The 25,073-nt window shown below is 38.1% G+C and overlaps 1 long non-coding RNA gene across 1 annotated transcript; it reads right to left on the bottom strand.

Annotated features, from left to right (window-relative positions):
- Positions 1-346: 346 nt before the first annotated feature.
- On the bottom strand, positions 347-24,693 carry LOC119140638. Its single transcript, XR_005101664.1, has 3 exons — positions 24,682-24,693; positions 18,937-18,945; positions 347-993 (listed from the first exon to the last, which is right to left on the bottom strand). It is a non-coding gene; the product is annotated as an uncharacterized LOC119140638 (long non-coding RNA).
- Between the last annotated feature and the right edge of the window lie 380 nt (positions 24,694-25,073).

The following is a 25,073-nucleotide window of genomic DNA, read 5'->3' as shown; positions in this document are numbered from 1 at the left end:
GAAGTAGTCCAAAGTGTTAGCAAAGCATTGGGTATTAATTGGGATTTACATGCATCTTGGAGGCCACAATCTAGTGGGAAAGTGGAGAGGATGAATCAAACTTTGAAACGACAAATAAGTAAAATTTGTCAAGAAACCAGTCTAAAGTGGCCTCAGGCACTTCCATTGGCATTATTATGAATCAGGGTACAGCCAAAGAGTGGAACCTCAGTCAGTCCTTATGAATTATTATATGGAAAAACATATGAGTCTCCAGAACCAAATATAAACATACATGTAAAAGGAAAACAAGATGTGTATAACTATTTGCTTTCTCTAAGGAAAACTTCAGCTGCAATTCGGAGTGCAGTAAGTTGGAATAGACCTTTATTCCAGGAAAATTCAGTGCATGATTTCCAACCAGGAGACTATGTCTATGTGAAGACCTGGACCTCCGAACCTTTGCAGGAGCGCTGGAGAGGACCTTTCCAGATACTGTTAACCACTTTTACAGCTATCAAGATAGCAGAATCAGATGCTTGGATACATTATACTCGAGTGAAGAAAGCACCTACTCCATGGAAGATTGTCAATCGTGACCCAGAGACTTTAAAATTGACACTGAAACATGTCTAATTTTTATATTGGATTTTATTTTGGTCGGTAGTGTTGGTGGGATCATGGGCTGGCTTGGTGGACAGGAACAAAAGACAAGTAGAAACAGAACAAGTGATTGACATTCCCAAACAAATGGCTGAGGAAAATTTGATGGTAGGATTGATTAAAGGATTTGCCAATTTACAAAATGTCACGCAGATCACTGCTTGTTTGCCAATATCGAGGGCAGTAGGTGAATCTATTCCATGGGGAATTTTAACTATGAATCTGACCAATCTGGAACATAAAAATGAAACCACCTATTGTGAACAAAGGCCAGTGACTCAATGGTATGAACAAGTAAAGGTTATTAGAAAACAGTGGAAGTCGCCAGGTAAAGAAACAGATTGTAAAAAACTATTGAATTATGATTTTATAACAGGATCCTGACCTAGTGCCATAGCTCGAGTTCTTCTTCCTGGGGGTCCAAATCCCCAGTTAGGATGGTGTTCTTATGATGAACAACTTAAAACCAATGTAAGCAAAAGTATCATGGAATGGAAGTGTAACAAAACTGGCCAAAGTATGCAATTAGTAGAACAATGGGGCTCTATATAGTCTATGTCCATATTTTCCCAATTTCAGTACATGGCCAGAACTTTTTGGTGTTTCACCTGGGATGGAAAAGTTTTTGCAGTGTTACCCTTAGTTAATGATAAAACAACTTTATTGAGAGAAAAGGAAAATAAGATAGTACCATGGTGGAAATGTGAAAAAGTGTATGACTGCAGCAATGCAGACTTAACAATTCAAAGAATTCCTCCTTTGGCTGCTGCTTTGAAATATGGTTGTTTCTGTCGAGATCTTAAGAATACTCTCAATTTAACCGGTACTTTTACACTCAGGAAAGGAACTCTGTTTAGTTGCAGAAAATCTACTATTCAAAGTCCAGGACATTTAGTTCGGGCATTAAGTGATTGAACCTGGACAACTCATTTACCATTAGATGGTAAGGTGAAACAAATTACTTTAGGCGTGCCAACATTGTGTCCAATTTGGAAGAAATCACCATTTAGAGGACCCCTAGAGAATTTAAAATTGAAACGAACAAAGAGATCTGAGACAAATGATGATATTTGGAATGAACCATCTACAGGAGTGAAAATTGGCTGGGCAATTGAATCGCTTTTAAATCCTATAGCTTCATACAGAAACAGAGCATGGCTCTATCAGTTAACTGGTCGAGTGGAAAAATTAGCAAACGTTACCAAAAAGGGGTTTAAGGAATTGAATATTCAATTATAGGCGGCCTCCAGAATGACTTTATAAAATAGAATGGCACCAGATATGCTCCTACTTAAAGAACATGGAGTATGTGGATATCTCAAGGATAAGCTGGACGACTGTTGTATCCACATTTCAAACGTCACACAAGATGTGGAACATGATTTGGATTTATTAGATAAAATTGAAAAAGAAACAGAATCAATTCAAGAAGATATGTCAGAAGACTGGTTAGGGAAAATTTTTAACAAACTGGGATGGAATTTGAGCTCTTGGATACAATCCCTAATCAAAACTTTGTTTCTGTTACTAATTGTCTTTCTGATGATCATGCTAGTATATGCATGTTTGAAGAAACAGTTTACCAATAGAATTTCAGTCAATCGTATGAGAGAAGTACCAACTATTCCATCAAGACATAGTCCACCACCAAAATATGTTGAAACAAATGATATGTAAATAATGTGAAAGTATTGAAAAATGATTTTCAACACTTTCAAAGGGGGGAAATGTTACAGATTTGCTAATAAGTTAAGATTGATTGACTTTATTGGATTGATTAATTGATTTTATAAAATCATTTTATAAAATAGAAATATAGAAGGATAAGAAATATATTTTAATGAAACTTACAGTTATATAGTAAAAGCTGCTATGAGATCCTCTGTACATCCCGTACCAAGGCCAGAAGAATGGGCTAGAATCATTGTTAAAACTTAGGTAATAACTTTAGGGTTTGAAAGGTTTCTTTGTATTTGACCAGTCTTCTGTATGTAGAAAGTGTATTGAAATGTCAGAATATGAGATTAATGGAAACTGGGGAGAGTCGACTGGAACAGCTTGTGGTTACCTGCCAAGAAACCGTGAACTTTAGTACAGGGTAATTCCGGCAGGGGGAGATCGCGACCACCGACTCATATACCACCTACCCAAATCGTACCCCAGAACCATTTCTAGACTTTTCTAAGCACTACTGCGCAGAATCGGATATAGGAGGAGAATATGTTAATGATTTACGGGAAATATCATGGTTATGCATGAATACTTAATGAATATGTATGAATAAGTTCTATATATGGTGTCTGATTTTGAGACTTGGTGTGCGTTGATCGTGAGAAGACTCACTCACGCACCCGGCCGTTAATAAAGAAGTGTCTGCTTATCTACATCACATTGGTGTCGATAAGTTCTTCATTCTGAGATTTCGGTAACATTATCTTTGTAACAATAACAGCATATTAGACCATTTCAATCGACTCTTATATTTGTGAAATTTTTGAGTGCAGCTGAAAGAGAACAGTGCTTACATAAGAAACTTGCACTCAATTAACCCAGTTTTACTGTTTTTCACTTGAATGATGGAGATACACTTGTCTTCAATACAATACCCAAGTTAAAGCAACAGAAGTATTAATATAATTAATGAAAATATACTAATTTTTTCCTGATAAAGTTTGGTTACAGTCTCTCACTCTATTATATCCCAAATAAGGCAGCAGAAATCAGGTCATGAGGAGAAATGTTAGTATATTTGCATTATATACCACAGTAACTAGCTAGATTATACCTACTTATACTATTTTACTTGAGCCAAACATAGCTGGATTCTTTGGATCATTTTGATCACCAATTATCCTGGATTTATTCTCATTGAGTGTGTTTTGTGTATTTGGAAGTTGAAAAATGTGATATAATTTTTAGTGATAATTTTGCATATTCTAACCTTTGCAGTATTTTGAGGGGAGAAGGGGGGATTTCAATAGCTGTTTTTCTTTCAAATAAATACAATACTCTTGATATATTACCCCTTGGATAACAGGGATCTAATTTGGTACTTATCTCACCTGCTACTATCTGTGCACCCCAGAGACTTCACTGGAGGCACATGCTAGTTACAAGCACAGAACTAGCTTTTGTCTAGATTGCAAATTATTCAGCATTATTTACACTTTTTCTCAGGATGAGATTCTGTCATGAGTGTGATAGGAATCTTTTCATAGGTGTCAGTGATACAGACACAAATTTCAGAGGTCAGCGTGAGAGCACTACCTCATCTGACATGGATCTACAAGCAGAAGTCATAAGGACTTTCCAGAACTTTGAAATAGACTGGATTTAAACCAAATTACTTTGATATAATGGTGAAAATATGTATTTGATTATTCTTGAGACATTATTAAATTCAGCAGGAATGTATAAGAAAAAGAAATTGAGACATACAGCATGAAGCTTAAAACTGTAGCTTTTTCACCATCTAATGAAACTGAATTTTTGAGGGCACACAAAATTTTGTATTTTCCTCAAGGTTTATATAGTAGAGTCATGGGTTGCAATTGGACTTCTATACTACTGCAATAAAAAACATAATTTCCATGGGTTCTCAAGATTAACTCTGTAAAGATTCATATTCTTTAAGTGTTCTTATTTATTTTATCATTTCTCTAATTTGTCAGTGTTGTTTTGAGTTCTTATTCAGTCCTCCAGAATCCTTGCAACTATTCCATGTTTCATATTGCCTTCAACTTTTATAACCATATTTTCAATTCTTTCATTCAAATTTTTAATTTTTTTTATTAGGAGATACCTTGAAGAGACTTGTGGAACTTGATGCTTCTGTTCAGATTGGCAGTGAAAAACTGCTAATTCCTGAGTATGGCTTTCCATACTATAAGACTTTCACTTACATTTTGCTTGTTGATCTTGGTTAAGAGAATATTATTAGAGACATTAGTTTAAAAATTTTTTCCCAAATTTATGGTATCTACTGCTTCTCTCCTATACATGAAGATTTTCATCTCATCACAGATGAAAATTAGGTTGGTTTGGTATTACCTCTTTGATTAATTATTTGATTAATTCTCTTTAGTTAATAATTTCTTAGGTGCTTATAACATTTATTTAAAAATTACTTTTCCCATATTTTTTCTCAGGATATGCTGACGTGTCTCTAGGTTTTTGGTTTTTTTCCCTTTATAAAGAGAGGTATTATATTTACTACTTCCTCAGTCATTGGAGGAGTCATTTTTCTCCTCAAGTTTTCAGAATGAATCTCTAGAGGCTTGGCCAACCTACTTAGTAGAGCAAATAAATTTTATCAAGTAAAAAACAGATAAATCACCCAACTCATTTTAGAATTGTTCTTTTTGTATTCCAAACTATGTTAGCTTCTCTTTGGAGCTCTTGTTTCTTTTCTGTGAAGACTGAAACAAAAAAGGCATTTCAAATACTACTTTATATGTTTCTTGTATCTGAATTTATACCATTGCTTGGGCTCAGGCATTTCTATGGCTTAAATCTTTTCACTCCAAGAAAATGTGTAAAGTAAATAATTTCCATGGTATAATTTGACTTGTAATTAGGCTTGATAATAAGCACTACAAAAACTTAATATTCTTGGGGGGGAAATTCTCATTAGTAGTTAACTGTTTCTGGTTCTATGCTCTTTAAGAACATGGAAAGGAAAGCATAATAATAATAATAATAATAATATTTCTGCAGCCTCCATTATGGCTTTAAAACAGATTGCATACTATTATTTTACGGCCATAACTCTGGAAACTTCAACAATTACAACTAATCCACTTTGACCACATCCACTTTAAAAGCATGGTTTTCAATACCCAAACCATTTCCAACTCATTATAATTAGAAAAATTTTAAATATCAACTTGAGATGTGCCCTGTAGCTATGTATATGCTCTCTTTACAAGTCCCAAAGTTTAGAAACATATTCCCAATAGAAACCAAATATATTTAACTTAAACCTAATTTTTATAGTTTATAAAAGTGATCATTATATAAATGACAAGGCAAGAGAAAGCTAACTGGCTGTCTTGCTCCACACAGAGGGACTGTAAAAAATAAAAGTGAAAAATTGCTCTTACATCATTCTGTACACTAATTCCAAATGTCCTATATTCTTATAAAAATGATGATAACATGAAGCAAAAAAATTACAAAATGTCCTAGAACTTGTGTGAAATTATGTCAAGCAATTTGTTAGGAAACAGACAACTTGACAGAGTATCAAATATATTATCAAGGCAGTACTGCAATGGATCCAAACATACCCTGCAATGAGAACCGCTGGATTCTGGAACCAAATTCAGCTTCTTTGCAGTGTGAGGCAGTGACCATTTTTCTGTAGCTGCATCATTTGTGTAATAAGTTCTTAAAATGCACTTTAAACATTTGCAACCCTAGTTGCAGTCCTCAATGTAGAGAAACAGGACCACCTTGCATCTTCCTACCCCATTCTGAGCCTTCCCCTTTCAGAAATGATCCCATATACGTGACAATCCACAGGAAGTCCCTTCCCTTGCCTTTTCTTCTGTCTGCAGAAATACTGCAGATGAAGAGTGAGTTCAGCTGAATGGAATGTGTTGATGACTGAGAGCTTCTGAAACTGTCCAGTTTCCCAAATCATGACAAGAAGCTGCTGGGCCTGTAACTGGAGAGGGGGGAACTTGGTAGTGTTCCTCTAAACTGAGTTTTCAGAACTTTGGTTTGGTTGCCCTCCAGGGAGATTCTCTGAAGGGGTTCCTTTGACTAGCATTGGCTTGGGTCAAAGTTGGTGATAAGGTATAACATTAAAGATTTGCTAGTTCAAAAAGCTGCTCTTAGTAGGTGGCTTGAAAAAGGGTGATTTGAGGCAGTGAGAAGATTGGTTGCACGAGGTTTTGAAAAAGTGCCCCTGACTATTTCCATTTTGTTTCACCATTTACATATGTACAAAGCAAGTTGAAAACATCCCCAAATCAGAAGTTATACTGTTATTCCTATCTTTTATTTGTTTTGCATAAGAATTGCTGACAACAGGAAGAAGATGGTGGAGTAGAAGATGAAACAAACCTAAGAAACTGAAGATGGTCTAAGCAAGGCTCGCCTTTGGAAGCTTTTTCAATGAAGCAAAGTAGTTCCACTAAAATCCAATCTTATAGACTTTGTGGTTGTCTTTGGAAGGCAGTTTAAGATACAAATCTCACAACTCCTGATGGCACAGTTATGGGCAGAAATCTCAAATAAGAACCAACCTGAACCATAACTCGAGCTTTGACTTAAACCTAAAAATATTATTTGAAGTTTAAATCAATTCAGTGCTTATTATTATTATTTAATATTTGCCGAGACCTCCACCCTTCCTGCTCTAAATCAAAAGTGAAAGTACTGAAAGACCACAAAACAAGCTGCTAATGTGTCATATTTAGATCAACTATAGCCAGAATGTGAATATCCCATGAGCTTTCCAGTCCAATTCCCACATCTAATGTGTTTGGATAAGCCTCAGATGATAAGCATCCAAACTTGTGGAAGGCTGTGGAAACAGGACCTCTGCTCCTTCCTGCATTAGCACAATATCAACATGAAATGTGAAATCTCCATGGTGCATAAAGACCATATAAAAGACTAATTATTAGAGACCTTTCTCAGACCCACAAAGGGATTAAAGAAAAATAAGCTACTTCTCCTTTCCTTATCTACTGATTTTATGACTTTCATTTCAGAGCAGAGCAAGGACCACTCAACCAGCACTCCTCTGTAGACCAAGTAAATGGAAAGGTGGCAGCACTAGGATACATGGGAAGAGAGAACCTCATTAGTGATGCAATAGTGAGAGCAAAGGAGTATAAGTTTAAAGTCCTCCAAAAGGAGTTTAAGTTTAGTTACAAGAATGAGAGGAATCACTTTACACTAGTATACATCTTGACACGTAACAGAAACAATTAATTCAGGAGCACAATTAGTCTGCATTTTTCCCTCTAGTCAGTGAAGAAAGATAAGCAACTCTGCGGCGCTTAATGCAAGCAAGATGTCAATTTATTGTACACAATCACGAGTTTATATGTTTTCAGAAGCTGCGCGCTTTAAACAGATCCTGTTACTTCTCCTTGGCGCCATCTGTTCCTCATTCCCTTATCTTTTCTCAGCATAACTCATCCTGTTGATTGTTATCTATTCACCCTCCTTGTCCTCCCAGGGTTTGTGGCCTACAAGCTTGAGCACATTCCTTTCAGCTAACTGATTGATACTTATGGTCCTGATTTCCAGGCCCCCTCCTGCATCTCCCCCTTCTTGTTTTTGAGCAATCCAAATCCCGTTTGTTTTAAACATGCGTTCTCGTTGTAAGCATTGAAACAAACAAGGAATACATAATACTAAAACCAACAATACTGTCAATACCATCAATGCTCCTTTGATTATATTTTGTAACCAGCCCCCTAACCCAAGGCTTGAAAGCCAGTCCATTAACCCGTTCTCAATCTTTATGGCCTGTACATTTTTTCTTAACTCAGCAAGCTGCTTATGAATAGAGTTCAAGTGATCAGTCAAGTTTATAAAACACTTTCCTTAGTGCTGTTCGCTGTAGGCTATTCTCTACTGTTCATGCTGTTTCCTTATCTTCTAGAGGTGAGATCACATTCCTCTTTTGTTTCTGTCTCATCCTAGTTTTTCTTCTCATACTCCCTCAAAGTTATTTAACTCTTTGCTGCAGGATCTCAGCTGCACATCATCAAAGCAAGGCCAAAAGTGCACATTATCAGTGTCAAAACAACCCACTGTCTCTGTTCTGTATAATTTTACAATTTCCCCTTTTTGTTTTTGAACAGCTAGTACCAGGTTTGCCATGTTCTGCAGGACCCTTGCAAACATGACAGCAACCAAGACAATAGCAAACAAACAATACTGCCAATTGAGTGAATGGATGCCAAAATGGCTGACATTTTCTCAGATTTTGGTAACATGTTGCTGCAATGGGGCACCTAAAATTCATTCAGCACATACCATCCAAATCCTCACAGCCATGTCCTTGAGCCAACAACAAAAAGCAGTGGCAAATTTGACTCACATTCTTAACTGCCTAACAAACAAGGTGATTTAATTCTTTAATGCTTTCCCTGCTGTTACTCCGGATAAGAGAAGAACCGCTGCAATACGTTCCCATCAGTTCCATAAATCAACTACATCATTACATGCTTCATCCAAAGTTATATTGCGTTTAAACACATTATGCTTATCAGCATGTTCATGTGTTGACTTATGTGGGTGTCATGGTCTCATCATAGCCTTTCACTGCATTAGCATCTACATAAAGACAACTATCAACATTCAAAGTGCAAACAATATCAACTTCTTTTGGGTTAACATTATACAGAGGTAATCAATTATCCCAAATATCAAGGCTTTCAGTAAGATTCTTCATTCCCCACATACATTCACTTTTTTGCAACAACATCTGTTAGTCAGGAAGGGCACACCAAACAAGGCCTGGTTCAGTAAGGAGACCACACATTAGTTGTTGGGTTGACTGGCGGCAGCAGAGCTCCCACAGTCTGGTACGCTAAGCTTAGGCCGCACAGAGCAAGCTGGTATCAATCGCGGACCTTCATCTGTAGAAACACAAGCATAACCTCTCCCCCAAGTTAACAATTCATGTGGTCCTGACCAATGCCTGGTACGAGCATTTCATGCATACTAAGACACCTTCATGCTTTTGCTGCTTGTCACCAATTGACACAAAGTGCCACACAATGGTAGGCACAACATGATCAACAAAGATTTTCAAAAAGTTCAAAACATAACATGCTTTCTCTGAACATGCCTCTGAGGTCATTCCCTTCATTTCTCCCTTTGTTTTTTCTTTTTTTTTTTTTTTTTGAATATGCAACCAGAGACACTTTACCATAACAGAGATGCCCATATTTACATCTCGACCCGGACAAAAAACGCAGCTGCATGTACCACCAGGCTCAGGGCAGAAATCATTCATGCAGTTACATAGCTATATATCACTAGAAGCATGCAGACACCTATTTATCACTAAGCAAGTTAAGAGTGTGTACTACTCTACAGAAGAGATTAGAGAAGCAAAAAAAAAAAAAAAAAAAATGTGTTATGCTGCATTCCAGAACTCAGCCTGAGAGTTACAGTCTGCTGTGAGTTCTGCGTTATAATCATTTGACACGTTAGGGTTGCAATTGTGAAAGTTGCCTGTTTACAATTTTCATTGGCATTATTATCATAGCTAGTTGTTTTAAAAGCAACCCTTGAGCTTCCTCATGCTCGACTTGTTGTTGCAAAATATTCTGAAGCCGATCAATAAAGGTAGTATTAAAGTTAGTGACTCTCTAGAACCCTGCAAGACTGTGGCAAGACTCCTGCATCCTGACTGCCTTAATAGTCATCTCCTTCATTTGCAAATAGTTGTCCCTGGGATGCCTTGCCTGAGTCACAGAATCAGCACAATTATTTTCTCCAGCCAACTGCTCCTAGTTAACAGCAATTCCCCAATTAAGGTTTTCAACCAAGGCCACTACACATAGCTCACAAAAATCAGATAACCACATCATATACTGTATCAGAGTTAGTACCATACAAAGCAATGACTTCCAATCATGCAGTGTGAGCGTATAAGGCTCTGCCATCACTTCAAGAAGGGACATAGCGAATGTACTATGAATCCTCCCTTCCTGCACTGCTTTGCTTAACTCCTTAACAGCCTCGTATTGCAAAGGCTGCCACTCTCGAGGTTGATTTGTCTGACAAAATACTGAACATGCCATAGTGACTCCCAAATCCCCTCGCTTAAGCGCTTCCCACTTACATTCCTGCCACCAATCCCTCAGACCTCACCCTCCCTGAAAATACAGTCAATGCATCGGGGGAGATGCAGGGTGGTGGGTGTCTAGCTCCTTTTCCAGATCTACAGGACCTGGATCAAAAGGTTTATCAGTGTCAATGGAATCATTGTCCGAGTTGTCCTGTTCCTGCGCTTGCTCCTGTGTTGTGAGGGTTGCTGCAATCAGTGACAGAAGCTTTGGGGGTAGAGGAGGTGTGGACGGAATCGCCATCATTGACAGTGTGTTGAGAAGAGTCGCACTGTTCATGGAATTTACAGCTTCCTCTGGTTTAGCACCATTATTAGAATTAGTCCACACTTGGCAAAGAATAGTCAGAATTTGCCACCAAGGTGCTAAATGCATTCCCGACATGGAGTTCCCCTCTGTGGCAGCATCATACAATCGTCTGCTGACCGCTTTCATTTCTTTCAAAGTCTTTAAAATCAACCTCCACATTGTGGAGAATTTTACACTTTCTTTAGAGCCTGAACTAATGTCCTCCCACAGTGCTGCACCGATCTTATCCCAAGTCGTTAACTCAAAAGCCGCGCTCACTGAGGGGATCAGTCCTCGCTGCCAAGCCCATGACAGCAACTTTCTCAGGCTTCCCTCATCATAAGATAGCCCTCTCTTAGAGAGGATATGTTGGAGGAGCTTAACCACTGCTGCTTCTTCTTTGCTTAGCGTGGACCCCATCTCCTCCCCGACCGCTCACCTGATCAGGGCGAGATTCCAAAGGTTGCGCGCGCGCATCTTCCAGGCACCGGGGCAGTGCCTACTACAGCCGGCTTCTTCCACCCCCTCTGAGCTGCCTCTTCGCTCCTGGAAGCATGGACGAGAGGGTCCCTGTTCGGGCACCACTTGTTGATGCGGAAGGTTCGGACACAACTTATATGACCAATGTGGTCAAGTTACTGCCACTTTATTAATAGACACACACCAATTTATACTCTCAGCTAAAAATACATACGCTACGCACGCTTTGTTATGTAAAAGGTGATAGATTAAAACTACTCATTCACACACTTCCACCTCCCCTGTGATTGGTCCCGGTGTGGTGCCCACACACTGCTCCCCCCTTGTGCAGGCATCCTGTTTTTCCTCATCTTTCTGTCCAACTCTCTTATCTCTCTGTGAATACACAGTTTCTTTGTCTTCCTTGGCCTTGCATATGACCTTCACAACACCTGCAGCTTGTTACAGCTTCAGCCTGCTCTTACAACAAAGTTACTTGGTCTGGATTGCTCATAATATGTCCGTTGTCTTCTAGCCATTCCACATGTACTAAATATATCATCATATATATATGTACCTCACTATGTCTGTGATGAAAAAATATAGATCCAACCATATGGATGTTAGCTACTGAAATACTGTTTATGAAGGCTTCATATATATTAAGAATTTCACATATAATTTAGAAATGTACTCCTAAACTCTTCAGTACATATAACTGGATGTGAAATCCCTGGTATATTTTCCATCAGAAGCCAAATTGTTGCATAGCTATCAAATTGTTCATACTCTCAAATTATATTTAACATTTATAAAGCACACTAGCTAGTAATTAATATTTCTGATATAGAAAAAGATGTAGAAAATTTACAGGATCATACATGCAGGCAAAATTAAAGTGACCTTTTGTAAATACTTCATGTAGTCCAAGGGCACACGGTGAATTTGCTTCTCTTAAGTTTTATATATTTCAGCACAGGCATGAGGCACCATTCATCTTCCCTTCTCATATTTCTACCTACAAGACAGATGTCAATGTTGTCTAATGGATGGATCTGGTCTAAACTATTTTCCATCTGGAGACATGCAAAACAAAAGAAGTAACAGCTAGAACCAGAGAAGGATGTCTTTCAGAAAGTATTCAAAGCTTTTCACTAATTATGTGTATCTTTTCAGCTCAGCTGTGTTTAGCCAACTTTTAGTTAACATCTATGGAAAACATGATTGTTTTTGGTGACATCAGATAAAACATATGTTTACATCCATATATCCCTAAAAATAACAATATCTACTAATAATAATCTAATTGATTTTGCATCACTCTCCGTGCCACAGAAATTTTCTACCATATATCCCAATGCATGATTTTCCACTAATCCTGTAAGTAAGCAGAAACACTGTCAAGTGACAGAAAAGAGAATAAATGAAAACTGAAATTGATGGACTACATTGCAGTGTGTGCTTCAGCATAGGGCTGAAATGTATTCACACAACATGCTCACAGACTGACTGCAAATATATCACCAATGCATCATGAAAAAATTGGTCTGTATTGGGACGTTTCATTAATAAAGAGACTGCAATGAAACATTTGGCTGGCTTTGCTGAAAAGGAATCGTGAAATGTAATTATGAAATGTGGCATCTGAAAATGGCTGTACAAAATGGCTGGAGTTTATAGCTTTTCTTTCTGTGATATTTTTCCTAATATCCAATCTAAACCTCCCCTGGCATAACTTGAGGCCGTTTCCTCTTGTCCTGTTGTTTGTTACTTGGGAGAAGAGACCTACCTCCCCTTTCAGGTAGTTGTAGACAACAATAAGGTCCCCCCTGAGTCTCCTTTTCTCCAGGCTAAACAACCTCAGTTCCCTCAGCTGCTCCTCATAAGACTTGTGCTCCAGACCCTTCACCAGCTTCATTGCCCTAATAAATAGTATTAAATAAATCTGTATTGGGGAATACTGCTGTGGTGGGAAAGCTACCCTCTACACATTACCACCCACAAAGCCATATGGGGATTCCAAGGATAAATATGTGACTGCTAGCAAGAGCTGGGTGGGAAACCATCTCTCTAGCCCAGGAAACATTTCAAGATTTCAGAAGTGTTCCCACTATGCAACAAGGAGGCTGACCAAGCCACTGCTACCACTGAAATCAGATGGGTATTTGTGTCTAAAATATGTTACAAAGCAAAATGGATAGTGACAAGATATGTTTCAAAATCCACAAAATTGGGGAAAAGAAATCACACTTTCTTACTACTAGAGTCTGAGAGCAAAATGAGAATAGGAAAGACCTAATCAGAGTCCCAGTAGCCTGGCAAAAATAATGTACAGGAGAATGGACAAAGCCCAAAAGAGCTACAGCATACTTCTCTGTTCTCTTTTCAAATGTAAATTCTTTAGTGTAATAGCATCTGATCATTGGATAGCTTAAGATTGGGGTAAGGAAATCCCAAATATCATAGGGCACGTCCAGACCACCATAATAAAGCTGGTGGCCTGTACCCTGCTACCTTCTTTCTCAATAGTCCTGTGATGGGAGACACAACAAAATGTGACTGTTCCTGACATATGCTCTTGATCAAATCATAAATGCAATTCCATTCCCAGGTCAAAGGGATGGTGATGTGAGGTCCTTCAGTGCTTCTCTACTTTTCACTCACTTTAACCAAAAGTTTTCATAATGGCTTGACAACTACATTAGTAGACTGTCCATGAAGTATTTGATACCTACAAATAATCTTGATAGACAAATTCTATTTCGTATAATTTAAAAACAATTAAAATATTTCCCTAACATTAAGGCAACATTCAGACTGACATAAGAAATAAAAATTTTCCATAAGAGCTTCACAAGGCTACTAGGTGTGAGAGGCAAATTCCCTTGACACTTGGCATAATCTTATGATTTTTCATTGATAGAAGATAGCCCAAGGAAGTTTGGGAGCAGAATAGGACATAAACAGAATGATGCAAACAGCAATAATGATAACAGGTAAATTTTCTGCATTTTAAACAGATATTAATGGCAAAATCAAGCCTCAATTTTGGAAGACTTCACAGAGAAAAATGATGGTTTCACTTACTACACTATTACTCCAGCTAATATTCAAGACTATTTCTCATGCAGACATGTAAGCTGATTATGTTATCCTGCTACATCATATTCAAAGCACTACAGGACTTTTATTGCTTCTTGTGCTTCCAGAACATTAATTAGCTAATGTTGCTATAGCTCTGAAAACTTGAAGGACAAACACTAAATATTATTCTGTTCAACAGGTTGATTAGTATTATGCTTAATTTCACAACTTTGATACTTCAGAAAATATACACGTAAAATTCAGGATGAAGAGGATTTTTTAGCTGGTGAAGTGTGCTTGCTATGTATTTCTTTGGTACACCTTGTACAGAAAACAAAACAATACTGTCTCCAAAGCCTCCTGATCTATAAAAAGGAAGAACAGTCTTCTCTAAGGATAAAAGACACCTTGGAATGCTGTGTTTGAAGGCAACACTGCAACATCATCTCAACTAAATGTTCCTCCTGTATATATAGGAAAGAAACCATCAAAGCACATTGACAAACTTGAGTGTCTGATGTATACAATGTAAATATTTTAGTAGCAGTGAAACATGTCAATCTGTCTCTTCAAAGCTTTCAATCCAGTTTAGCAGGAAGCCAAATGGTTGTTACATAAATTTGGTAACATCTGAAAGAAGTGGTGTGCTCAGTCAGGTTTTGCATGGGAATATGTCGTATTAGGAAAGTTATAAAGCAGCTGGAAATTTATTACAGAATCTGTGATAGATAAAATCCAGGGCTACAGGCTGTGCTACTGCCTGCCCTTAGTCACACAATCTCTACTCAACCAACACATGTAACATATTAACAATGCAATAATTAGTACACATTCCTGCCTGCTACTTAAAACTTCGCTCCCAGATGCTGCTTTGGTCTAATCTCAATTTTATTACCTTTGATGATTCCCTGCACTTCTTAATACCAGGCTCCATTGCTATTCATTAGACTCAACAGTGGGTTAGGCAGACACTAGCTGAAGCCAGGTTTCTAACAGGAATGCCCTTGCTTTCACGTGGCTAAATTCCATAAACCACTCTAAATCTTTCCTCCAAATCCCATACAATGTATGTTCGTGCATGTGTGTATATAGGCAAAACAACTGTAGCCATGACAACAAAACCAGGCAGCTAGATAACAAGCCAAATGATTAATTAAAAAACCACTCCAAAACAAAACAACAAAAAGTTATTTTTCAGTAAATCACCTTGAGTAAAATAAGATCATAGAATAATAGAATGGTTTGGGTTGGAAGGGACCTTAAAGATCATCTAGTTCCAACCCCCCTGCCATGGGCAGGGACACCTTCCACTAGACCAGGTTGCTCAAAGTCCCATCCAACCTGGCCTTGAACACTTCCAGGGATAGGATCTGTTATTTAATCTATTATTTGTAAACACACACTCACACATACACTCCTATTCTTTTTAATTCTCATGGTTTCACTACACTTGTAGCACTGCAAGTCACCTAATGCTCTTCTACAGCTGAGCAGTCAGACCTGGTCATCTTATATAAATAGTTTTGCTAAGAAAATACTCATGAGATGCATGTCAACAATGACATTTTTGTTTATAATTTTAAATAACCAGATCTCCCATCTCTTATCTTATTGTTCTGGGCCTTGTCTTGCCTTTCTTATCTACTTCTAACTATTTTGTTGCAATATATGTGAGCAGAGTGAAATTATTTGGCATATCTTTCTGAACAGTAGCTTAATGCAGTTTCACCTATAATCTGCAGGCTCATATCAGAGGAAAGAGCTTTTCACATTCAGCATTTCACAGAGAAGTCACTGATTAAAGCCAGACATACAGACAGTAAAAGGAAAACAGAAAAAAAAATTGTCTTGTGGTGACCATTATTTCCATATATCATCTGCAACAGTCCACACTCTTATGACATCTTGATGCATCAGGGGAGTGCTAAGAATAGCTTTGGTTGATATATAAAATCATAGAATCATTTAGGTTGGAAAAGACCTTTGAGATCATCAAGTCCAACTGTTAACCCAGGACTGTCAAGTCCATCACTAAATCATGTCCCTAAGCACCGCATCTATGTGTATCTACCTTAGAATGGCAGGAACAAGTGAAATTATACCTAAAGGCATCAGGAAGTACTATAGTGAAAAGATCTGTTACAACATGGAAAAAAAAAATTGTCAACACATTCTTTTCACCCCTCCTCAACACAGAAGCAAGAGAACGGTGTAGATTATATTAAATGCAAATACACATAAAACACTGTTTCCTAAAGTGTTTTTCTAAATACAAATGTGTGTTTAGCATAAAACAAGATACAACTTCATGAATAAGTCCTGGTTCCTCAGCTTGCACTGTATCCAGAACAAATGGCAGTTGTCTTGCTACTCCTGAAAAAATTCAGGAGAAGCAATGCTTTGCTTGGGGAGGAGAAAACAAGCATATTTCCTAACATTTACCCTAACCCCATTGATAATACTGGGGAATGAAGCCAAGGAAGTAAATGTAGAGTGCTGCCTGTTCCTTTCTACATGTGAGATAGAAAGACAAAGATGCACGGGCAGGTTTCTGATGGAAAGCAACAGTTCTGTGTGCAGTGTTAAGCCATTATGGGTACGCCCCCTAATTCTCTGGTATTTCTAATTCAGTAATTCAGTAACTCTTAGGGACTGAAGCTACCTAATGACTGGCTGGAACTGTCTATTCCTTCAGTCATACAGACAACAGTGCCTTGAGCCTCAAGTATTAACAGACAATTTACAGACGGTCAAACTGCTTGTCTGGACCAAGGACTTGGACACAGGCTTGTGCAAAACAAAATATAGTCATTCTCTTTGTTTAGCATCGTGTTAGTGAAGAGCCTGATTATTTTGGCAAAGAATACTATAACTCTCTTCTGAGCATTTATTTGCTCACTCACCAATTCCTTTCTGATTTTGAAATTAGTAAGCTATATAGAGAACTTTTAAGACCAAACATTATTTCATTTGAAAATATCATTCAATTTTATTTTCCTATAGAAGTAATGAGTTTCAACCAAATCTTGAATTTAATTTTCTAAAAATTATAATAAAATTTATTTTTATACTTACTTTTTAAAAAGAAAAATAGAAACATCTTGTTAAGATTAATATAGTAAAGAAATATTTCAATTTTGACATTTTTCATTATATATTTCTAATTCCCACAAAATGCCCTGCTTACTCTAAAGTGACATTATTTTGGACTTTGATTTTGTAGGAAAGTCTGTTTCAGTATTTCATGTTGACTCTGAAAAATGCTTTGACATTTCAACATTTTTCAGAAAGTGGGAAAAATTAGTTCCTTCCCAAAAACACCCATAAACCAATACTCTTCTTTTAAATTTAAAGAGAAGTCTCATATGGAAACCAATGAAAGTAAAACATTATGTGATAAATTGTTTCAATTCACCTTTGTCTACATCAGCTATATACTGACCATCACTCTTAACAGAGTACTTCAACCTTTCCAACACTCTGCCCTGTCAAACACACTGTAAACCAGGCCCATTTCTATAGTCCACATTTCTTTTACTTACTGGGCAGAGGGTGGCCTTTGACAAGTGGCACATGTAAGGTTTGTTTGGAGAATTTGTTAGTTTTGGCAGTCTTAGAATTCTTCTTTTTAGGCCTGGGACATGGTGTGTAATTCTGGTTTAATACCAGGCACCTAGAAGCAGTTCTAGAAGGGCAGGAGAATGAAAGTGTTATCTTACAAGAAAAGAGCATGTCTACACAGAACCAACAAGAAAACCACAAAAAAATACTTCAAGTTAAACTGTCCCCCAAAAGATATTAAATTTGGGTTTGGAAAGCAAGACAGCTATGTTTCCAGGGAGTCACATAGGAATTAATATGCTCCACAAAGATGCATAGCTTATTAGCCTATGTGGATGTAGCTACATTGCTTTGTGTCCAGAACCAGCAGGAAGATGGTGGGCTACATTTCCCCACTGTTCTCTGTTTAGCAATGAACTTGGCATATTAAGTTTAGCAGAAGAAAAAAAAAGGAAGATAATATAACTGTTCCCCACATGTACATTGTGGTAATGAACTCTAAAGAAGAAAAGCTGTGGGGCAGTGAAGGACACTACTGGCAAAAGAGTGGGAAGAGTAGTGCTGACTATGAATGCATTTTGACTGAAAATAAGAATTACTTGTAGCCCTTAGAGGAGTGAGATTGTGGAACAGCCTTCACCTAAGTAGTATGGTGAGCAGAACCTACCTGGTTTTAATTGAACTTGATAAACTTCTGAACAAATTTGTATGATGAGCACTGGTGATAACAGGGGCTATATTAGGATTCCCACAAGGTTTTCTTCGGTCCTGTTTTCCTGTGCCTTAACACATTTTTAATTAATGGACACACACCAACCAAGTGTCAAGTGTAACAAATGGCCATGGTGAGGCTGTGCATGCAGCAGAGCTCCTCAGTCATAAGCCACACAGCAATACTGGCTGCTTCCTGATCCTGGGATGCATGGCCTGCTTGACCGCTTTGAAGTGATCCACCAAAAGCTGATAAAAGAAGCAGCCAGAGAAAAATGAGTAGGGACTTATTTTTTTTGTACCGTAAGTTCACTGGTTACATGTGACATAGCTTTGTAGGACTTCCCTGTTCTAGGCCAAGAGCTACAAACCACGCCTACCTACAGCTCTCAAACTGCCACAGACTGGATGTCTGTAGGTGAGAGAGGCCCTCTGAAAGTGCCCATCTTGTGGAAGAGGGAGCATCCTGGAAATGTAGTAAAGATGCCACTGATAGACTGCTGTTCCACAGAAACTGTCTGCTGAAACTATCCAGTAGGAACAGTTCCAATACTAGTGTTTTAGCTCTGAAATTTATGCAGATAAAAGGAGGAGTTTATAAGGTAGTTGCAGGGCACATAAAATGAGGAGCTTATATGAATTCAGAGTGCTCCTGCCTCCCCATTGCAGCTAGCAGTACAAAGAATTCTTTTAAAATTTTCTTTTCCTCTTTATCCCACAACTGACTTCTTCCTTTGGCTATTTCAGTCTTCTGTAAAACTGACATCTGCAACTTTTTCCAGGATTGGCACAATCCATAAAATCAACTTGTATTTTCTCCTGGACTAGGTTCTATGGTAGTATTACTTTTATAAGGTGCTGAAATGATACTCTTGATAGAAATTAAAATGATAGTGTGAATAAATTGGCTACTTTACATTGTCAGTTTGAGAGAAATACAAGGAATACATAACCGAGATCCTGGACTGCTGCACTTAGGTTTTGGGGTCAAAATTCCATCCTCTGTTCAAAGTCTAAATTATTTTAGTATTTTGTATCAAATAACACTCCTTTTAACACTCCCTTTAATTCTTTTTCCTTCTAAAACATCCTAGATCTGTTATGAAGCACGTCTAAAGGGAAAAAAACCCAATAATCTATACCAGCCAGTCTTTACATGATTTCATGTCCTACCTCTCTCAATGGCAGTACCAGATATTTCAAAGGACTAAAAAATTCTGCTTTAAAATTCTTCCTGAATACACTCTGATGAAGTCTGATCTCGGTGTCCCTAGAAAATTTTACATCTCAAGTACTGAGAAATCCAGATATTCAAATGTCCCTGATTTCAGTAGGAATGAAAACATTCTTTCCTGCACTGGCAGAACAGCCTCCTGTCTCCAGCTGCTCGTCACTGCCCCCAGATGGAGCTTAGCTGCTCTTCAAACACTCCAGTGTACACTTTAGATAATATCAATAAGGATGGCTGAAATCTTGTATTTAAGCTAGTAAAGCTAATCTGGGTGATTTTGCATAGAATGCTCACATGAGCTGGTGAGATTTAGTAACCTCCAGAAGAGGTATCACTTCTTGTAGAGACATCCACAGCCTTAGATTTCTCATTGTCTTTGCAAATATCTACTCAAATCCCTGAATCCCTGATTGCAATAGTCTCTTCATTTTTTCCAATGTAAGACCTGTTTCTCCTGCCTTTCTGTAGGGATTTTTATTTTGTTCCTGAGTGAATACCTTTTCTTCAGTTAAAACTCTCCTAAACACTAATTCATCCATAAAAGCTGAACAATGTAAGAAGGAAGCAATTAAAATTATGAATTTAGAATCCATATGCAAAATCTGCTGGCTTTCAGACTGTGCACTCCCTAAAGGACAGGCTTTCTCCAGCTGGTATCAGTGGTGAATATATTAACAGTACTTAAAACATTTAACTTTCATGATAAAACAAACTGTTCCCAAACTCTTCCAAAGGATAGCTTATGGGTTACCAGCAGCTCCTAGCTTTGCTCATTAAGAACAATTAATTTTCAGTGTTAATTTTCTTGACTCCACTGGCTGAAGGGTGTCTTACCAAGAGGAGCCACATTCCAATACCTCTGTATTTAGACAGAATTGCATATTGTCTATTTTCAATCACATCTGTAAACTTTTCTTCTATTTTCTGTATCTTTAACTAGCATTAAAGTAATCATTTAATCTATCATACATATACATCTATGTTGGAGACATACTCTGCTATACAAAATAAACAGAATTACGCTTTACCCTTCAATATGCATTTCTACTATGAACATGAATGTCAGCCTTTGTGTTGCGAACACAAAATAAGGAACAGAGTAGAATCAGCAATCCAGGGATTCATGGTGGAATAAGCTTAAATAAAGATAAAATCCAGGTCCTTAAACTCTCTGCCTCAGTCCCTGTCTCTGAAAAAGGGGAAAATAACCTAGCCATATTTTAAAGTTTGGGCTAATGTCTGTAGAGATGAAAAAGCCTAACACTGGACAGCAAACCTAAGATCTGTAGCATGGTATTTCTAGATTTTCTTTAACAAGTGAGAATTTTGACTGCTTGTTACTTTCATTTTTGCTGCAACTCAAACTTTCTGCCACTACTTATCAAAAGTAAACATGGAGTTACTGCTCCATGTATAGATGTATCACTACAGTAAAACAGTCTGTTGGCCTAACACAGGAATCTCTAATATTGTCTTTTTATAAAGAGCTCTTATTTAGTTGAAAAGTTCACCTTACCATATTGGTTATTTTTTAGAAGTATTTTAAATTTTTGTTCCTAATGAAAGCCAGTTAGAAAAATGAGGGCAAGAGTTTAGACATACATCTGGTCTCCCTATTTAACATTATCTTTTGCATGATGCTGATGAGAATTTAGAAGGGGGCCACAAAGGAAAAGAAAAATTTCCCTGCCCTAACACTTTTTTCTGTTATGAAAATGGCAGCCTCCGTTTCTCATTTGACATATGAAATAGCTCTGTCATTAAAACCTGTATTTTTCAGCTTTGTGTTTAATTGTTGGAGCCAAGAAAAGGAGATGAAGAAATGAGACAGATCTTCCTTGAGCTTGACACTGTTTAAAAAGTAGGCTACGGCAGGCATGGCTCTCATTATATTTAAGTGAATTAGTCTGTTTCCTTTAAAAAAGGAGGGGGGGGGGGAAGAGAAGAGTTAAGAAGTAGCTTACTCTTTCTGTTTCTATAAAGAAGACAAAACTACCCTTGCTATTCCTTATAACCAAACCTTTATGTAAAAAGAGAATTATTACTCTCCTGGTGGGCTTTTTTTCTGGCATTCATCACAGTGTTACTGATGCGTTTCATAAACAATTTGTTTTCATAACACCTGTGCTCATGTAGGAAGTATTACTATCCTCATTTTATAAGCAGCAAGGAGTCAGAGAGATTAGAGCCAAATACATTTATAAATTTGGGGGGTACAACAGATATCAAACATATATAGTCCTAATATTTCATAATACCTAAAACTTTATGGCACTTCCTATACTCAAAGTTTAGTTCCCACAGACTACCCTTGTGCATAATTGTTCAGACTTCTTCCCTTTCCCTTTAAGTAGATTCCTCCTCTGTGTTGCTTAACCATCAGCCAGAGGAGCATGGAGAACTTGGAAGAGTCCCCCAGCTCCCTTTATGCTCATGATATCTTCACAGCCCATGGTGAAGGACATGAGCCTTTAGTTTCCCCACAGTCTCAGGTCATTATTCCAGCCCTTATGCATTTCAGTCTTGTTTTGATAAGAAAAAAAAAATCATACATCATGGTCATTAAGAACCTTTCTAAAGTTCGAAAAATCCCCAAACTCTTCTACAAAGAATGCTGGTGTTGGACCTTTTCTTTCCCAAGCAATTTAGTTGCAGCCTTGAAGGGGTAGCTGTTCTGTAAGGTATATCCTCCAGCTGAAATGCATTTCCTCATTCAAAGCCCTAAAGCAGGGGTCCTCAAACTTTTTAAACAGGGGGCCAGTGTGGATGAAGTGGCAGGCAGTCATCTGCAGCTGCTTGGTTTTCCCCCCCAACCCCTGGCGGGGGGGGCACGTTCTCTAAATACCAGGGACTGGATTGAGGACCCTGGGGGGCCGTATCTGGCCCACAGGCTGTAGTTTGAGGACCCCTGCCCTAAAGCAAGGTATTTTACACACTGCATTTACTAACAGTAATCTTTGTGTGTCTTGCATACAGCAACCTTAAAATGTTTTTAGCAATGTCAGTGGGTTCAGTCTTGTAGCTCCTTAATATGCAATTATCATCAGCTTTCAAGCAATCATCACTCACTGTTCTTGACTGGTTTATGCCATATGAGAAAAGGAAGTACCAAAGAATAACTAATATATAGCTGTTACATAGTCTAAATGCCATGGGATGTACTGATTGGGTTCCAATTACCACTCCTCAGGTTATCTGGGCATGTGAAGCTGAGAAAAAATGGTTCATTTCTCTACATAGTACTTGGAGCAGAGATTTTTGTTAGTATTGTCCCCCTTCCCCTGTCCTGCAGCATCTCCCACAGTATGTTGGCAATAGGAAACATCATCATTGCCAGGATGGATAGAATTGCCAGTCTGCAAGATCTCAGCATCTCCCTCCACCCTTCTTGGCCTAGGACTTGGCCTGCCCACAAAACAAAACCCAAGGGAAGTGGCAAAACCACTTGAACCCACTTCTAGGGCTCAGAAAGGGCATCATTTGCACCTCCCACTGCTAACTTCAGTAAATTTTGTTTTGGCTGCTCAAGTGGTTTAAACTATGCATTGCCCTAAGAAGTAACTCATTGCTTGTGTGGACTCACCAGTCTGGAAGCAGAGGTGATGCTGGTCTGTGAATAAAAGCTAACAGACATGACAGTAAATGTTACTGTTTTAATAATCAGCATACTTGCACACGTGCCTTCACCCACTATCTCCACTTGCAAGTAAAAAAGCTGAAACAATCACAATTTCTTTCCATTTCTTACATGCTATTCACTTTCCAAGCTATTTCTGTCAGAACCAGGTAAACTGATAATTTAAAGAGCTTGCAGTGGTTTGGATGTCTGGTTGTACCATCTGGTGAAACTCAGCTCATACTTTCAGCTCCAGTTTATACATGGTGGTGCCTTAAGCACAGCCCTTTGGCCAAATTATCTACTGCTGACCCAGATACCTGGTAAGGGTAGCACCAAAACCACACATGTATCTCTTACAGGAGGAGGTTATCTTTTCAGCATCTAGAGAGCTAGCTGAGCAACCAGGACTAGACCTTGAAGCAGACCAGCAAAAAGCAGCCACAGCTCAGCTCATGTGGTTAGCTCTAGACTCTCTGCTACTTCTTTTCATGTTACTATTTAATTTTGCAGCTACAAATCCTCAGTGAGCATGCAATTTCTGTACTTCAGTTATGAGCACTAGCATTTTGACAAAGGAAAGGTGTCCTGTCGTCAGAACATGGGCCATGTGCACCACTGCTTCCCCTGAGGCAGGGGAGGAAGACACTGAAGTCAGCTAAGATGACAGTTCAGGGTAAGGTTTTTGTTACCTTCCTTTGCCTGTAAGGAACAGGTGCCACAGGTACTAAGAATACTACATGTGGATGGGAAAGGTACTTTCAGATCAATATAGTTTACACTTTTAATGTTTACCCCCAGGAAAACCATACGGGAAAAAAAAAAGTATCTGGGAAACACACAGAGAACAAACTTTGTTCTGTTGAAGTAAAAAGATTGTTTCAGTGAACACCAGGAGCTTTAGCATCTCCTAAAATGTCATAAAAATGTATGAAAAGGCTGCACTAAACCCGCAGTCTTATAAAATCCACTTCATATTAAATAATCACTTTGTCTAGAGTGTATATTCCCTTGCTCACTGTAGTAACAGTTACTGAATACATGAGCTTGTAACTATGTAACTACTTCAAAACTTAAAGACAAGCTTAAAAAATTACATACTTGATAACACTAAACATATCAATCATAAAAATACCCTGTTCCATACCCAAAAGATTAAAACCCTTATAAGTTCAGGATATCTTGATGTCCTTCAGGTATATGTTTCTCATAACAGATATAGTAGACAGTACCAGTGTAGTGAAAAATTGAAGACCCAAACAAACAACCCCCCCCAACTTTTTTCTTCTTAAAGCAATGTCCTGGTTTCAGCTGGAATAGAGTTAATTTTCTTCTTAGTAGCTGGTGCAGTGATGTGTTTTGGCTTTGGTGTGAGAATAATGTTGAATAGCACACATATTTTTAGTTGCTGCTAGGTAATGTTTATACTAAATCAAGGACTTTTCAGTTTCTCAGGCCTTGCCTTCCAGCAAGAAGGCTGGAGGGGCACAAAAAATTGGGAGGGGACACAGCCAGGACAGCTGACCCAAACTAGTCAAAGAGGTATTCCATACCATGGGATGTCATGCTGGGTATATAAACTGGGTGGGGTTGGCCAGAGCCTGCTGATCATTGCTCAGGGACTGGCTGGGCATCAGTCAGTGGGTGGTGAGCAGTT

This window comes from Falco rusticolus, chromosome W (genome assembly GCF_015220075.1).
Source record: "Falco rusticolus isolate bFalRus1 chromosome W, bFalRus1.pri, whole genome shotgun sequence".
NCBI lineage: Eukaryota > Metazoa > Chordata > Aves > Falconiformes > Falconidae > Falco > Falco rusticolus.
Note: the sequence above shows the minus strand (reverse complement) of the source record. Positions and strands in the feature narration are given on the sequence as shown.